At 40.4% G+C, this 12,674-nt stretch overlaps 1 pseudogene; it reads left to right on the forward strand.

Annotated features, from left to right (window-relative positions):
* The first annotated feature begins 505 nt into the window (after window positions 1-505).
* LOC145415523 (5S ribosomal RNA) lies at window positions 506-623 on the forward strand (annotated as a pseudogene).
* The last annotated feature ends 12,051 nt before the right edge of the window (window positions 624-12,674 follow it).

A 12,674-nucleotide genomic window follows, 5' to 3' on the forward strand; every position in this document is an offset into this window, starting at 1 on the left:
ATGTCGTCATTCGAAAAGTTTATAACTAGACTCATCTCGAGTCCAAGAATGTTAATGAAGTTGGAAGATTTTATGAGCAAAGCCGACAATGAAAATAGATTATATATTTAAATGGGGATGATGACGACTATTATCCGACACTGCTTTTTGGAATTACCCCTATATTTCCGTATTAATGTTAAAATACTTCAAGCAGGGTCCGAGAAAGACCCCTTGGGGCCCTTGTGTTAAGAAATATTACGGGCCCCCATCCCTTCCTCTGTACCTCCCCTCTCCCTGCTAAGGAATAATAATAATAATAATTTTAATAATAATAATAATAATAAAAATAATAATAATAATTCTGACAGTATACTCTCTTCTTTGTGTGCTAGTAAATAATTAAGCATATTGAACTGAAATGATGCAATACTGAGAATAGTTATTCATTCATTCATTGCCAGACGCCATGTATCCCAAACGGGGTGGTCAACGGCTTAGAGTTAATTGTTTTACAGGGAGGGGCACTAATCCTCCACCACGTTGAGTACACCGCTTCCCGTCCGATCAGCGAAGTTAAGCAACGTTGGGTCTGGTTAGTACTTGGATGGGTGACCGCCTGGGAACACCAGATGCTGTTGGCATCCCTACGTATCAAGAATAGTTATTATGACATTAAAAAGCTCCTGGCCTCGCTTCTGTCCGGGTCCTGGTGTTCTGGCATAATTAACACCACCTGTCTTGGTCCTTGGTGTTTTGATACTATTAACACCACCCCTCACCCTTGCCCTGGTATTTGAGTACCATTAACACCACCCCTCACCCTTGCCCTGGTATTTGAGTACCATTAACACCACCCCTCACCCTTGCCCTGGTGTTCTGGTACCATTAACACCACCCCTCACCCTTGCCCTGGTGTTCTGGTACCATTAACACCACCCGTCTCCTGGGCCTGATTTCAAGCTACGTATCTTGACTGGTCTCATAATAATAATAATAATAATAATAATAATAATAATAATAATAATAATAAAAATGTCCTCGAGCTGTTTAAAATTTCAGTCTCCTATTTCTAACTCTCAGCTAAATAAAATCGCTTGACGTAAATTAGAATATAATATAACCATTTTCCTGACCCAAACACCCATATTCTTCTCTGGTAAGGAGACTCCCTACCACCCCTTCCTTAGCGATTTATTTTTGGATATGACTGGTTACTATCTCTATGTATATGATATATGATGAATAAGGAGACATCAGAAAGATTCATGTAACGTAGGCGAAGAGAGGAATGTGTAATAGGCATAACAAATCGCATAGCAAATGGTGTTAGGGAGCTTCCTCAACTGATTACGGGCTAGAGGGTTAGGGGTGACAGCATTACACTCAGGCTTCTACGACTCATCCAGCTGAATAAAATCGTCTGGCGTTAGCAGGAACAGAGTACAAGAGTTGCCCTGACCATGCGAGAGTCAACACTAAACCAGGACTGTAATAAATGACTATACTCTTTTTACTCTAACTTGGCCCAAAGTCTCTTCCTTTTGCAGTTAATTTCACATAGTTCAGCGCCAGAAAACGACAATACTATAGCTTTGCATCCTTTACACAGCACTTCTTCGTGACCAGCACCATCTTCCAGCGTTACTCTCTTGCTGCAACTCGGCATGCAAGATGGAGAGATGGCAATTATAGGCAAAGTTAGAGCAAAAGCCAGTATAAGAGATGCAGATGGGACGAAGTGAGAATATGCCATGAAAATACAAGATAAATTAATGTCATTATTCTTTTCACGAGGATATAAGGAGATAAAATTGTCGGCGAAAAGAAATGATACTGACCGAGATGCAACCTAATAATTACAGTTTCTCTTGCTCACACTGTTTCTCACATGCACTCTGACCACTCACTGCCTCACACTCACTCTTACTTACTTGAGGTTACATTCTCACTCTCTGGAACTTTCTTTTTTACATTCTCTGTTTCACACATTTGTTTTCACGCTTTGTTACAGTATCATTCTCACTTAAACTCTCACACTTTCGTTAACATATTCATTTGCACACTATGACTATCACACTCCCACACACGCTACCCTCATGCTCCCTCCCCCCCCCTCTCTCTCTCTCTCTCACACACACACACACACACACACACACACACACACACACATTAGAAGGCTTCTATTCATTCACACAGGCATTAATTATATGCCTGTAATGAGAGAGAGAGAGAGAGAGAGAGAGAGAGAGAGAGAGAGAGAGAGAGAGTTCTATACCAACCAATTTCATCCGGCAAGAACCAGCCTCACTGCCCACTCCCCGTTTTCTATTTAATCACAGGCTCACAGGGGGGACTTTACGCTCCCGTTGTTAAGCCGTGAATTTCTGGTGCAATTGTAATCCAGAGACACAATAGGGAATCCGCTTGCCGGCCCACACGAAAGCGGTTCCTAATAACTCCCACCCTGCGCCGGAATTATGGTGCTGGGAAATGAATTGTGGGAATGAAACCTGGCACAATAGTAAACCATTTCATCCAAGGGTGTCTTTTATAACTATTCTAGCTGCTGTATTTGTATTTGTCTTTTTTAATGTAGTATCGTGTTTCCTTTGTGTTTGTAGCTGTACCTAATATGGTAATTTTTGCCCCATGTATGCCTCAATGTATCCCTTTTCTCTCATGTACAATACCTCTCCTACCTGGCCTTCAGCGACAATGTTCCCCAGTGCTGGATCTTGTACTGAATACTAAAAAGCCAAAAAATCTAAACAAACCTACTGCCAGGCGATTTTGTACTGGGAGTAGGGGGGAATTCAGCTTGTTCCTTGATATCAACAGATGTTATTCACCTCGCGAACTCGGAGTGGGGTGGGGGAGACTGATCACTTTCACCTTAAATGTCTAAATGAAAAAGCTTTGCGGACACAGTTGCTCAAAACATGTGATTGACGTGATGAAACGAAGCTCCGGGTTAGATCTGCTGCAATATCCGAGTATGAACGTTGGACGGACCCCTGAGCCTCGTTCTTTCTTGTTGATCACTTGTTGGAGTATGTGTGGCCGCACATTAATGCTCCCGATGAGTAAAAAAAAAAAAAAAAGACAGTAGATATAATTTTTTCTCCTTTCATAATTCTAAGTAAAAATATTCAACAGGTACTTATATTTCTACGTTTTTATATATTTTTCATAGCAATTTTGGTTTTGGTCGTACGTGGATATCAGGGGACTACGTATGCTAAATTGATTTTCTCACCTCCGGAAAATAACTACCATAATCACATCCTACCTCAAAATGAACAGATTTACAAGGAATAAGTTGTTTCCATTTCTGCTTTACTCTTTACTCCTTTCTACATCTTGCACTTTTATGCACAATACTTTTACAATTGCCTTCTGACTAAGCCATTACTGTATGGAAGAATCTAAAGGATGAATTATAATTCTTCATCTCACCCTAAAGTCACTGTAATTACATGCTGCATCACCAGCTTCATTTCCTGTTGTTTAATTGTCACATGTGGTCTACCAGCAATTTGATTTTTTTTTTTTTTTCGCTACCATATGCTACATTACCGCAGTAGTAATATGCAGTCATATTTACCGTAGGTTTCTTTTTATTTTTGAACATACTGCATGAAAACAAGAGCGATACAATTTCAAAGGCCCCCTCAAACATACCCGATACATATATACTATATATATATATATATATATATATATATATATATATATATATATATATATATATATAAGCACTTGCTCTCTCACATCATCAATTTTTCGTTCTCTAGCCTCTCTGTTTTCCCTGTAGAAGGCAAGGCTTCATTTATACAAGTGTATACTAACACCAGATGGTTTTATTCAGATGAAGGCAACCTCAGCTCTCTAAACTGTCGAAATATTAACCTGATTCAGACGGTAAATGAATTACGTAAATTATGCTAGTGGAGGGAGTGGGGGGTTGGGGCGCCCGTCATCCACCCACTCGATATAGTGCTGCCTTTCTGTGACCCTTCACCAGGTGGCATGCGTAATACGTTCCTGTAATCCCGGAAATCATTTACATTGCTGGGTGGTAACCATATAACTGGATAACGGGGTGTTATGAACCCTACTATGGTCCCCTTGTTAATTGGATGGAGAGATGCAAATGCGGCGCACATACAGGAGCCAAACCTCCACACCCTTCCCAGCTCCTCACTGTGGCAAGGTGCTGTGTGCCGTAAGAGAACATCGGTTCACTGCACAGGATGGCCCTGCAGGGCGGTTGCGTGCCTGCGGTTGATGGGTCTGCTCGACCAGACAGGCCGTGGTTACTCGGCAACAACAAACACAGTTAAATTATGTACATGAAACATCTGTGGTTACTACAGCCTGTTTTATCAATATTCCTACTGCCAAGCAGTCGCTGAACCTCTCCCTTCAGTTATCTAACAGACATTTGTTTCCTTCCTGGATGGCAGTTATAACAGCCACTCGACTTTATATTTTTCCTACATTTAGCCTGTTTCTCTCATAAGAAGAAACATGTAGAATCCAATCCAACATAACGCTTCCATTAAGACGCCATGGCGAACGATACAACTAAATAATACAGCGGTCCCACCAGCCTCTAAAACAATTGTGTTGGTGCGGCAAGAGATGGGCCAATTGGCAGACGGCCAGCTGAGTCCTGCCCGTGGTGATGGTGCAGGATGGGGAGGACAGCCACACGTAGGGCAGTGGGGGAGTACTGCTGTAAACACCTTCCACTACACTCACTCCACTTTAACGTCGCCTAAGTGCTTCGTCTCTTTTAAATGTTGAGCTGTAACAGGGCTAGGCACTAGAATACGGTGCTAATCACGAAGAAGCTCTACGGAAAGAATGTATAATTGTAACGTTGTCTTATTCCGCCAGAGTTACGATAAATAAGTTGCAGGAGAACGAAAGTCACAAAAAATTAAGGTTAACTAAATAAAGCCTACTAACATTGGCTCTCTACTTCCATGACTACAACTGGGATCGTACAAAGGCCAATATTCTCGTCGGTTAAGGGGGCTCCCTAACACCTCTTCCTTAGTGATGTATTTCCGGATCCGGCTGATTAATATCCTTTTGCATGCTATACATGCAGAGTTTGGGAATATCAGAAGAATTTATGTAACGCAGAAGAGGACAGTAAGGTGCAATAAGCCAAATTAATCACTTAGGAAGAGGTGTGAGGTAGCTTCCTAAACAGACAAGACTACCACACAAATTTTTCAAGTGTCAGTCATGTATAAGTTTGCTTGTATGCACACTGATCTTCACTTATACAGCTACTTAATACGTCACAGCCAGAACAGTGTATATTAAAGGGGAAAATACGACAGACTAAACTACAAGAGATATTAATTAGCTATTATGGAGACCTGGTTATGGTAAGAATAAGTTAGGATCCCATATTATTACTTTTGATTTCAGTGTACATATTTTGCCTTCCATGTTGAACCCTTTCCCAATACCTCGTCATCTTTCATGTCGTCCTTCCTCTCTGCACTTCATGTATAACTCCTTCAATTTAATCATACATTTTACACTTAATTCTCTCCCTAATCAAATGTTTTAATTCGTTAAGATCAATTATTACGGTCAGTTTGCTTGTATCTGACAAACATCTCCAACCTTATAAGTTCAGTTGATTGCACGATGTACGAGTAGTTAGAGTGAAGGTTTGATTTGACAAGTAACCAAGGAGATTCAGTCCCATATCAACTAACGCTCAGTAAAGTTCATGTAGCCAAAACACAGTAATCAAGGCGTGAGAGTGGCCTAGTTCCGTCAGATGAGGTGCTGAAAGTGAGTAATAAAACTATGTCGGTATCGAAACCCTCCACTTCGACGATTTTAACCTCAGTTCTACCCTCACTCACTACAGGCTGATTTATTTCCCTGATTCCAAGGGTCTTTATATGGGAAGAGAATTGTGAAGTGGAAAGTGGAGGGAGAGAGGAATGCAGGATGGATAATGAGTGTGGTGTAAGGAGTGTGGTTTATGGGATGTGGTGTAAAAGGAATGGTGTAAAGATTGTGATGCGTAGATAGTAATGACCAGAGATCGGGAAAATATGTGAAGTATATACAAAATATTTTTTGACAAAACTGTTTTTTTGCAAAAAAAAAAAAAAAAAAGTAAATAAATAAAAAAATAAAAAAATAAAAAAATAAATAAATTATGATTTCTGCTAGAGATGCACCTAAAATGACCTAAATAACATTTTCATCAGATCTCCGGTACTGACTCGCCATACCTGCTACCATGGACGTGTACGAGACGGGGTAGGTAGCCCTGCATCAGCGGCACAGGGCCCTGCGACAGCCCTAAGACGACACCACCCTCCCTCACTGTCGACACACAGTCTTCTGCCTACGTGAGTTATGGTTTCCCAGCTTTTATAACTTTTCTTTTTGATACAGTTATAGGACCCCATATGGACAAGCAGCCTATAAATAACAATTTCATGTTATAAGCAAGGAAAGAATGTATATTGGTAATAATTTTGGTATCTGTACATCTCTATTGTTACGTCCCAGTCCCCACACTGCCACAGGCTCCAACAGCAGTAGTACAGTACAGGAAGGACGTTACCCAGTGAGTTGTTCTTCTTATGGTCAGCCTTTAGGTGTACAGTACACAAGATCAGCTGAGGCGAAAATAAACACTGGCTCCTTAAAGTTCACTGTCCTTATTTTCCATATAATTCCACCCAACGCTCCTCAACTTCACTGTTCTCACAAGCACTGGAGCTATACACACTTTATAGATTGCAGTTATTAGTACACTTAATACTTGCTGACACTTCACTTATTACACAAGTACTGAAAATAATCTTAACTGACAGTAATTACACTTAATACACTTCACTGTCTTCTCAAGTTCCAATGATATACAAACTTCAATAACCCTTCACTGTTTTCCACTGTTTTCACAAGTACCAAAAATATACAATCTTCACTGACACCGACTGCACTTCACACAAATTGACCTGAAACCCGACTAAACTCCAAACTGACTGACACCTCACTAAACTTTTCCCCATCCTTATATAAGCTTGCATTACTCTCGAAACTTCTACTTCTCCAACATTCTAGGACATACTGTCTTGCACCAGCCCCTAGCAACAACAGTTACCAACTACGAGACATCAAAATATGCTAGAGTCGTCTCACATTACATAACACTCCAAATCATTTACCATACGAATTTGAATTACATAATTTAACAAACAATTACTTAAATAAAACATTACTGAGAAAAAGCACATTACATTAATGCATAACTTACGAAATAACTATGCTCACAAACAGCAGGCAGACTGGCAACTCTGACTCGTACCGAACTTACGGTACCAGAAACGTTTCGAAAGATCTCGGCTACCTAACTGGCAAATCTCTCTTCATAACACTATTTTCTGCATTATTTCACATATCTTTTTCTTTTTTCAGATTTGTTTATTTGTTTTGGTGAAATGGCCTCGTCAAACGTCAAAAGCAAGTGACCAAAGGAATTTAATATTAATGAGAATGACCCATTCAAGTTTATGTCTGATGGAAAGCATGTCTTCTGTAATGCATGTGAGAAAGCATTTGACGCTGTTCAAAAGTCTCAATTGGAGCAGCATCAGAAATCGGCTACTCATGCTAGAAACATGCAACTAAAACAGAAAAGATGTGCCTCTCAGGGCCAACTGGAAGATGTTCTCGCGCCAAAACCAAAAAAGTCTAGGACTCAAATTCTAGGGAAGGAGCTTTGCAAGGCCATGCTCTCAACAAATATTCCATGGATTAAAATCAAGAATCCGATGTTCCAGGGATTTTCGGAAACAAATCTCGGGATTTCATTGCCTGATGAAACTACAATAAGAAGAGTTTATCTTCAGGAATGCAACGATGAAGCAAAAAATGAAATCCAGACATCGCTGTAGTCTTGCATATGGATTGGTGTGGATGAAACAACTGATGCATGTGGATGATATGTGGTCAATGTGCTAATTGGTAAACTAGAGTGAGAAGTACAATCTACCTTTTCTTGCAAATTGTGCTTTCATTGATAAACCTAACTCGTCTTCCATTTCTCGGTTAATCAATGATACTATACGTGCTATCTGGCCAGAATTCAATGCAACATTGCTGAAACTTCTGCTGAGTGATGCAGCAGCTTACATGCTCAAGTCTGTGAAGGATCTCAAAGTATTTTTCTGATTCATGTGACATGTCTTGCTCGTGCTCTGCATCGGGTCTGCGAAACAGTTCGCGAGATGTTTCCTGAAGTCAATGAACTAATCTGTTCTGTGAAGTAGGTATTTCTTACAGCACCAAGCCGTGTACCTACTTGGAAAGAAATATGCACAGAAATACCTTTTCCACCTGACCCAGTTATTACCAGATGAGGAACATGGATTGAAACTACATTGTTCTATGGTCGAAATTTATATGTTGTGAAGTCTGTCTTAGGTAAATTGGATCCAACAAAAGCAGCGGCAATACAGAAAGCACAGAAAGTCATTGAAGATCTGCTGCTGCATGGAGATCTTTCCTTCATAGCTGGGAATATGTCTTTCATTCTTATTCAGGTGAAACAACTAGAGAATGCGAGCTTGTCTCTGATGGAATCCTAACCAACTTTGACCTGACCAAGAGCAAGATCGAAGAAATTTATGGTGAAAAGGGTAATTAACGTTGTGAAAAGTTTGAGGCAGTATTGGTAAGAAACCCCGATACTGAAGTACTACGTTCAGTCAAAGCAGTTTTGCAAGGAGAGAACAGAAGCGGTGTCACATTTTCTGTAGGAATGGGGCCAGCATAGCAAATCTGAAATTCGCCTCAACTGCCAATGTGGATGTAGAGAGAAGCTTCTCAGTCTATGAAAATAAGTTGACTGACAGAAGACAGCTTCTTACATAAGAAAATCTGAACAAAGCATGGTTACAAATTGCTTGTACAATCGTTCAGCAGTCTGAGATATATATATTTTATAGTATTATGTTTTGTATTCAGGTCTGTAGCCGGAATTTCATTCTGGGGGGAATCCTTAACTAATTCAAAAAGTTAATCATATGTTCCGTTCCATTTTTTTTTTTTAGTCATATGTAATTAATTTCAGTTTATGGCTTGCTGATAGTGATCAACTGATCATTCAGTATTATGTATGGCTATTGTTTTGAAATGTCAATAAACTTCAGGGGCAATCCACCCTTGTCCCCCCTGGGTGCAGGATTGGTTTGGGATCATTTCTGATTTTGTTTTCCTGAATTTTTCACGGAAATAAAGCACTGATTAAAACCACGTATTTTAGTTTTTCCATCACATATTTTGGTGAAAATACAAAACATAAAAGACTAAAATGTCCTAAATAATAACATTGTTATCCGATCTCTGGTAACGACAGAGGAATGCAGAATGGATAATGGGTGTGGGTAGTATAAGGAATATGGTGCAAGGGATGTGGTGTAAATGGAATGGTGTTAGGACTGTAATGCGGAAAAAGAGAGGAGTGTAAGATGGATAACAGGTGTGGCGTAATGGATGTTGTTAAATACAATGATGGAAGGATTGTGAAATGCAGAACAAAAGAGGTAATGAGGTTGCGACGTGTGAAGGATAATGAGTGTGATGCAAGAATGGAAGGATGAGAGAGTTTGTGAGGTATGATGTGAGAAGAATAAGAGTAGTGTAACGATGGAAGGATGGCAGAACGTAAGAGGTATGGGGTTTGAGAAAGAGAGGGTGTAGCATAAGAATGGGAAGATGAGAGTGTAGAAGGGCGTGATGTGAAGGATGAGAAGTGTAGTGTAAGGATGGAAAGATGAGGCAGTGTAAGAGGAATTAAATTTGAAGGAGAAGTGTTGTAAACACAGAAGGATAAGAGGGTTTAGGATGTATGAAGTGTGAAGGATAAGGGGTGCGGTGTAAGGATGGGGGGATGAGGGAGAGCAGGAGGTAAGTGTTGTGAAAGTGGGGGAATATTGTGAGAGGTGAGGCAGGATAATGTAGATAAATGAGGCCAGTCAGACGGGGTGGTACTCCCCGCTAACAGAGACAAACATCCGCTGGTATGTATGCATCTCTCTCTCTCTCTCTCTCTCTCTCTCTCTCTCTCTCTCTTCCCGCTAACAAACACCCGCCGATATGTATACATCTGCTGTGTGTGTGTGTGTGTGTGTATGTGTGTGTGTGTGTGTGTGTGTGTGTGCGTGTGTGTGTGTGTGTGTGTGTGCCAAGTAGATGGAGGGTATCAGGATATCTGGTACAAAATCTGTATTCACGCCTGATAAGAAAGGTCCCTAACACGTCTTCCTTAGCAATTTATTTGTGGATAAGGCTGGTTAATATCCTTTATGGAGCACAGAAGAGGATAGTAAGGTGCAGTAAGCCAAATAAATCGCTTAAGAAGGGGTGTTAGGGAGTTTCCTTAACCGACGAGAATGCTACCCCAAGTGCAGGTGCCGGAGTGGAATAATTTCTATAGTTCAATCATTTTAACTTGACACTGTTTTTCATCCTTTTGCAGCTTATTTCCCGTAGCTCAATAACTGAATAAAACAACACTATGTCTTTACATCCTTTCGACAGAACTTCTTCGTGACTAGCACCATATTCTAGTGTTAATCTATTGCTGCAGTTCAACGATCAAGATGGAGAGATGGCAGTTTTAGGTCAAGTTATAGTGAACAGAGTATAGTGACGGCCACTTTAGTCCTGTTTATACTTATTGCCGAGATGAAGTGGTCCGAACAGGGGACAGAGGCTCAATCTCGTGTGCATTTCGACGGTCTGAGTTTGTTCTGATTGGCTTATACAGTGAGGACTTGTAAGGGCTTGGATAGAACGTTAATGTCATCAAGTTGTGCAGCTGGGGTCAGGAATATCGCCCCTCTTTTTGGCTGAAGAAATACGAAACTCTTACACAATATTCAGAAATTTTGCTGGACTTCAAAGATAACATAACCAAGTTTCAGATGTTATTGCTCACTCCCTTGCTATTTATCGTAAGGCAGTGGATCGATCTTAGGTTCCGCGAAAGTATATAAAGTAAATCAACTAGGACAGGCCTTGGAGTACAGCTTCCCTTAGGCGGGATAAGGTGGCTGAGAATAAGAGTATTTCATATAATGCAGCTGGAAGGAAAGTGACGGAGATACCCTGTGTGTTAAGTAGATGCAGTTGAACAGAAGCTCAATATTTGCCCCTGACTTGCATTTTTGGCTTCTTTTCCAGTATAATATTAGGCCACAAAGGAGAAAAAATAAACCATACTAGACATACACTTGCTCTAACAGAAAATGTGAAAACTGAATGATGATGATGATGATGATGATGATGATGATGACAAGAAGAAGAATGATGATGATGATGAGGACAAGATGAGGAATGATGATAATAATGATGATGATGATGAAGAGGAGGAGGAGGAGAAGGAGGAGGAGGGCCAGGACAAGCATCATTGTTCCCTTGTTAAACCAAATCTCGAAAATGTTTTTGTTTTGTTTTTACTCTCACAAATCAAACCTTAAATAATCTCCCCAAATCCTCGAATACACATGAACTCCTCCCAAGCCTCCTGAAAATCTCCAGACAGAGCCAATGGAACTCACTTTGTAAATTTCCAGGGCATTTGCAGTAAAGCAGCGCTCGGGGAATTACCTTGGCCTGCGTCTGTCTAATAAAGCAAACGGAGTACGGGGAGGCTGTGTGTTTTTTTTCTAGTGTGTGTGTGCTTGTGTGTGTGTGTGTGTGTGTCTAGGGAGGGTGCAGAGAGGAGGAGGTTAGAAGTAGTGTTAGTGTCGTTGTTTTGCACGTGATGTTGCTCTGATGGTTAGATTGGGTTCATGTTGTTGGCCTTATGATATGATGTGTTGATAGAGACCTCTTGCCTCTTCACCCCTATGACGTCTTTCATTTTCTATTCTTACTATCCCCAGACGGTCATATCCAAGCACTTCAGGCCGATGTTTCACTTTTCATTTTGCTCAGGCCACAACGAGACAACTTTACTCAACATCTTTAGTTTATGAAGGCAATGTCTAACCCCTCCAGCTGAAAAATCCCTCTTGCGTTCAATAAAATCGTCTGAATGTAGCAAAATAAATAATAATAATAAATACTTTGTACAAGAGTGAAATTAAGAAAAACCTTTGCTATTAATGATTGCTTTATTTCATCGCTTCATTAAAAAGTAAATCCTAAACTGAATTCAATAGTCTGGATAAAGAAAGAATAAGGTAATGGCTCCTATTTACGTCGGGTAAGGAGGCTCCCTAACACCTCTTCATGAGCGATATATTCTGGGGGTATATGGCTGGTTAATATCCTTTTATATGTTGTTTATGCAAAGTACGGCTATATTGGGAGGATTTAGATAACAGAAAAGTACAGCAAGAAGTAAAAAGCAAAATAAATCGCCTAGGAAAAGGTGTTAGGGAGCTTGCTTAATGTACGGGAATGCAGGTTAAATTGACGTCCTCGGGCTAAAAAGATTAAAAGATTATTCTGGTTACGTTTTTATTTTCACTGGAATATTCTGGTGATATTTTGAGGAGATGGAGTGTCCTGTTCGTGTATGTGTTGTTGAAGAAGTTCTATCTATCTATTGCCAGACGCCTTAATCCCGTACGGGGTGGTCACAAACAAATCGCCTCCACGTCGCCCTGTCCCCCGCCATTTCACTG

The sequence above is a fragment of the Coenobita brevimanus genome, chromosome 102 (assembly GCF_032717465.1).
Source record: "Coenobita brevimanus isolate Jiangsu-jjx chromosome 102, ASM3271746v2, whole genome shotgun sequence".
In the NCBI taxonomy this organism is placed as follows: Eukaryota; Metazoa; Arthropoda; class Malacostraca; order Decapoda; family Coenobitidae; genus Coenobita; species Coenobita brevimanus.